At 44.2% G+C, this 6,000-nt stretch overlaps 1 protein-coding gene across 4 annotated transcripts in view; it reads left to right on the top strand.

The window, feature by feature from the left end:
• Window positions 1–2,386: 2,386 nt before the first annotated feature.
• The window catches only part of DCLK1 (doublecortin like kinase 1), a 560,745-nt gene continuing 557,131 nt past the window's right edge, over window positions 2,387–6,000 (top strand). For 3 of the 4 annotated variants that reach the window (XM_063951824.1, XM_063951822.1, XM_063951823.1), the window contains exon 1: window positions 2,387–2,633. The gene's annotated coding sequence lies outside the window, so the exon portion shown is untranslated. The remainder of the gene's footprint in view (window positions 2,634–6,000) is intronic. The other variant, XM_063951826.1, reaches the window with a different exon arrangement.

Here is a 6,000-nt window from a genome sequence, read left to right as displayed (position 1 = left end):
CAGTTGTTAATTGTATGCCCCTGAAATAGATCTTTAGTTCATTTTCTGAACCATAATAGTGCCCTAGTTAATATTATGCCCTATAGTAGTGCCCTAGTTTATTTTATGACCCATAGAAGTGCTCTAGTTCGCGTTATGTCACATTGTAGAACTACCAGTACACATAACGCAACACAGTGCCCCCAATTCACATTATGACTTAAAGTGTCCCCAGTTCACATTATGCCACATTAGTGTCCCCAATTCATATTATGCCACACTATATAGAGCATCCACTTCAATGTGTGCCAAATTACAGAGCCCCAGTTTATATCATGTAACATTATAATGCCCTCCAGTTCATGTTATGCCACATTACAATGAGCAGGTGCAGGGGCATAACTAGATATATTATAGGCCCCAAGGCAAAAGATTGTAAGGACCACTATGTATCTATAAATGTGGAAAAATGTATATACACATGTAGCTGTGACATGGAAGGGGGGCCCCTATCAGCTCCTGGCCCCATAGCCACTGCACTAACTGCACCTATGGTAGCTACGCCCTTGCCTCCTGAGATGCATCCAAGTCTAAATAGGACATATCTGCATGGGACATTGTACACTTATATAAATCTGCATGACGCTTCTATGCTGTACTTACACATGCATGCCGCTGATCTGCCACTCCAGGCATATAAAGCTGCAGCAGCACTTCACTTGTAGCTCTGAACACAGCATTGTGTGGAACATGCACAGTGCATGAAAGCACATCTTCTTTACATGTCGCAAGTGCATTTACTTCCATCTCTGAACCAGACCCAGAGAGTGTACTTACATATAACTGAGGGGGTAATTCAGACCTGGGTGTAAATTTACTAAGGCGGGAGATTTTTAGAACTGGTGATGTTGCCCATGGCAACCAATCAGATTCTACTTACCATTTATCTAGCTGCTTCTAGCAGATAATAGATATAATCTGATTGGTTGCTATGGGCAACATCACCAGTTCTAAAAATCTCCCACCTTAGTAAATTTACCCCCTGATCGTAGCAGCAAATTTGTTAGCAGTTGGGCAAAACCATGTGCACTGCAGGGGGGGCAGATGTAACATGTGCAGAGAGAGTTAGATTTGGGTGAGGTGTGTTCAAACTGAGGGGTAGATTTATTAAAATGCCGTTTTCGTTCCTTATATGCTGGGACCCGCTTCACCACATTATCGTGGTGAAGTGGGTCCTCTTTTCCAATGCATTTACTAAGGCTGCTGTCTTCGTTATGGGAGTGCGTTATCTCACCCTGCTAGTGATACGCGTCCTCCCATAACGTCCGTCTCCCTTGGCCGCAGTTGTTACTTATGCGCCTGCGCCGTACATTTACTCCCAGCATACCTTGCGGGAGTAATGCTGGCGCATGCGCGGTTTGCTTTGCTGGATGCTGGAGCCTTTGTATGTTTAACAATAAAGTTTATTGAAAGACACGGAAAAAAAAAAGAGGAACTGCTTGGAGACCTGCAGCGCCGATTCTGTGAGGCGAAGAGGAACAGGGTAGGAGAGACCAACGTGCGGGCACACCGAACGTTTATAAGTAAGCAAGCTTATCGGTGCTCTGCCTAACAGATAGAGGCGCCGATAAGGCAGAGGGCGCATACCGCCCCTGCTTACAATATCACTTCGACGGGATAATACATTAGGGGATGCGCTATTTGCGGCACATAACGTGTGCATATAGCGCATTATCTCTTAAAGAAGGATAGTAAATCTACCCCTGAAATCTAAATTGCATAGTAATTTGCATATAATGAATAGCTGCAATACTTCACCTACTTTAAGGAATAATCAGCCAGTCTCTTAGGGGCCGATTTATCACAGTATGTTTGCGGCTATAGCCTGCTGTGATCCCTCCATAGCTGCCCGCAGCCACATCCTCCATAGACTTCTATGGTGGATACAATGCTGCCAGATTTACCAATTACCCCCCCCCCCCCCCCCCCCCTGCAGCCGCCTGAGCACATCACAGGGACAGGCTCCTTTCAGAGCCCCTGTCCCTGCATGTGCTGGAAAATACATCCTGCCGATAGGATCGCGGGCGGTAAGATCACACCCAGATCGCATTCAATATACGACCCATGATAAATAGGCCCCTTAGTCACTTGTGCTGCATGTTACAATAAACACACAATTAAGAAAAAGTTGCACCTGCCTAATGGTTGCTCCATAATAAAGAGACTGAGTGAGGTGTAGTAAAGTTACTCAGGTGAGTTACACAGGTCATGGCTGATGGTCTTGTGTGTGCTGCCAGGAGCTGCAATACATAGCTCTAATAAGTAAAGGCACCAGCAGCAGCGACACATATGTGATGCAGGAGGGAGCAGGCCAGCAGGGAAGGGTGGGCTGGCTGGGTGGATGCTGCTGCTGCTGCTGGTGTGAGGAGGAGAGAAGCATCTCGCTGAGGGCCGGGCTAATGCAAATCACTGCAATAGCAGAAGGAAAGCAGCTGCAGCCCGGACTCAGCAGCAGCAGCTCATCCAGTCAGTGGGCCAGGAGGAGACACACAACAAAGGCACAATACACCCAGAAAGGAGACATTTACTGCCTGGCCCATTTCATTCACTCTGAGATCCAATCATTGAGAAAGGGGGAATAGTGACAAAATCAGGTAAGTCGGCTACACTGACAGTATGCTTGCCCGCTGATTGCACTGAGCATTGCTGATATACTGTATAGATGGCAGCCTGGTGGCTGCTGCCGCAACCGGAGAGTACAAGATGCTGTAACTTGTATTAATGTCGTGTGCCCCCTGGGCAGCCGGTGCCAGGGGGTGCAGGGGAGGTGGGCACAGAGCTGGTCTGATTCATCTAATCACGTCTCATTACACGTATAGTCCCTAAGCTATACTGCCATTCTGCAAGCCCAACAATTTATTGCAGTATGTGTATACAGTATCTACAGTATCAAACTGTCTGTCTGTCTGTCTGTCTATCTATCTGTCCATCTACATCCCAATTGTAAAGCGCAATGGAATATGTTGTCGCTATATGCGATAATAATTATATTAATATATCTGTATAATATAGCTGTATGTATGTAAAAAAAAGAAAAAAATGATATAGTTATTGGTCTGTCTGCAAGTGCTATACGGTACTGGAATATGGTGGTTTAGCTGATGCTGGCAGAATATCTTGAATCTATCTCCCATCACAGTGACAATGCATACAGGATGCCGGTCCATCATATACAGGCCCCCTCTGATTCCTCTGTGGGTAATTGGCCTTGATGGGTTAGTGATTGTGTGTTGAAAGACAGAGCAGACAATAGTTCTGTTGATTGGCAGCTTTATATACAGTCTGTAGGGAAAGAGGAGTGTGTGAGGCGGTGGGAGTTATATACTAAACTTACAGTATGTATAAAGGCTGTAGAATGTGATGCTGTAGTTTTCCTTTACACAGAGATGCATGTTGGGGAGAGGAATAGCTTACATTCCAGAAGCAGTCTTAGTTTCCCTTGTAGCTGTAGAGATTGGGAATCTGAATGTTGGAATACTAATTAGACAAAGAAATACAGTTCTGTCATTCATCCTAAAAAATGGTCCAAGTGGCTTCATCACCAGCTGCTGCTGTACAGGGTTGAGGTCACCATTTTATTACTCCGCATCCCAGGTGTTAATGTGAGACCTGTGTGTGAGATTTATTGATTTGTAAGACATTACTGCATCTACTGTATATGTCACATGCCTGAAAATCCCTGTGCCCTGCTGGATTACCATAGATCAAAGGCTTGCTAGAATGGAACACACCTGAAGTGAACATGGGCAGAGGGGAGTTGCCCTTTTATTTTTTCAGCAGCCAGCATGGTGGAATGATTGGCATTAGTAGGGATGGATGTAATTTATCTGTCATGCAAACCCTTAATTGTCTGCATTTCAGCAAAATTGCATCTATAACCTAATCAGTAAGGTAGCCCAGCATCCCCCGTCTGCCTCACACACTGCATCGTCAGCACATTGTACTGAGAGAATAGGCACAGGCTAGGCACTGCACCCTCCTGATATTGGATGCATTGTATCATCAGACACATGTTACATATATAACATGCATATTGCCGGGCTTTCCACCTGTAAGATGTCCCATTTGTATTGCTCTCATTTGAGAGAATTTTATTTTAAATGTTATTTATTTATTTTTACATTTGCCATAGTTAATCATGGATAAATCTCAGCATTGTCCCTGCCTAGAATAATATATAGGTGTACAGTAGCAAACTGCTCAGTAATAATGCGGTTTAGTTGACCCTTGACTGTTACTTATTTGGAATAAGGAATCTAGCAGTGAGTGTGTGTTCTGCATTGGAAATCAATCAAATCAATCAATCAATGGGGTTACCAGTCACCGCTATTGCTCTAAACTCAGAATCTAGTCTTTAAGTATTTTAGTAATCTATAGATCAGTATATTTTAGGGGGAGTTTGTAGACTACAGGATATTTTGTTCATTTTGATGAATGAGGGACGTTTTCTGGAATCTTCTGCATGTCTGCAGTCATTAATGTCCAGACCTGTGTGTCTACAATATAGTACTTGTCTAGTCTGACCAAATTAAGTAGAAAAATGATCCGGCATCTGGTTGTAGAATTGAATCAGGATACACTCTATGCTTTCCAGGCTGACATGTACAGAAGAATGAGACACATTTCTATTCAAACGTTTAATCCTAACATATATGAATGGTTATCCAAAAACACTGCTTAAAATACTGCTAGAGTTTAGGCCATTGCAGTTCTGTTCCCTTTGGTCTCCCTGCATGGAAAGTCCAGCCATCTTTTATCATACTTGCCTACCTGACCCTCTCCATGAGGGAGAAAATGCTCTGTTCCTGGACTTTCCTGGTAATGTATGATTACCATCACCTGTGGTGAAACACCTTTCTTATCAATTAACTAGCTCACCACAGGTGATGGCAATCATACATTACCAGGAAAGTCCAGGAACAGAGCATTTTCTCCCTCATGGAGAGGGTCAGGTATGCAAGTATGCTTTTGTATGTCACACTTTTCATTTGCATGTGTCTAAGGTCTCAGCGGGGTAACCTAAACGGTAAAGTACCACTGGTGCCTAAAACAGTAATATATTCAGTAAAAAGAGTATTTTAGCAGCTACAGGAAATAAAAGTCACAGATTTTTCTGCAGTACCGAAATCTATAGTACTGTGAGATTACTTGCGTATGAGTACTGTATGTTATTTCTAATTTGGTTCCAATACATCCAGGAGCTACTCAAGTAAAGATATATAGTCCATAGGCGGGTTGTAATGGAGTCCGATCTTGGAAGTTTTTTTTTTTAAAGGGGCAACCACTTACAAGGCAAAACCATGCCTTCCTTTAAAGAAACGTCCAAGATCGTCCTGCATCCTGCACCTCTGGCGATCTCGGACTCCATTACATCCCGCCGCATGTGTTTTTATCACATTGTTCTCTGCTTAAAGAGAACCTGTCATCTCCAGGGTTTGGGCCTTATTCAGAGGGTGGACGCAATGCCAATGTTTGCGCAATTGAACGATTATTTGCTTTTGCACATGCATGAAAAGTTCAGAGAACCCCTGTATGTTTGCCTGACTTTACGGAGGTGCTGCTGTTGTGTCGGAGTCACTTGCAATAGAGCTTACGGTGTAAAAACATGTGCGTTACTGCGTTCCTGGGCGGTGACTGATCAGTAGCCTGAAATGTTTGCAAAGAGTGTTCACAAAAAACGTCTCTCTCATGGGTGTGTTATGTGAGTGTCACAGGCATGCAGATCCACAGCCACAGAGGCCACATTCAGAGGAATGTGAGGAGGAAACACTGTGCATGCATATGCTGTCACAAGTAGGGACGCCAATCTTGGGCCTTTTTATCAATCCCGGGAATTGGGATTGAAAAATGAGCAATCCCGGGATACCTGGGACTGGATCCCTTGCAATGTCCGCCGCTGTCCCGCACACCCTCGCCCTGCCCAGACCACATAATAACATTACCCATCTGTCCGAGTGGGAA

This window comes from Pseudophryne corroboree, chromosome 2, assembly GCF_028390025.1.
Source record: "Pseudophryne corroboree isolate aPseCor3 chromosome 2, aPseCor3.hap2, whole genome shotgun sequence".
Lineage (NCBI taxonomy): Eukaryota > Metazoa > Chordata > Amphibia > Anura > Myobatrachidae > Pseudophryne > Pseudophryne corroboree.
This window is presented reverse-complemented; position numbering and strand designations above follow the sequence as displayed.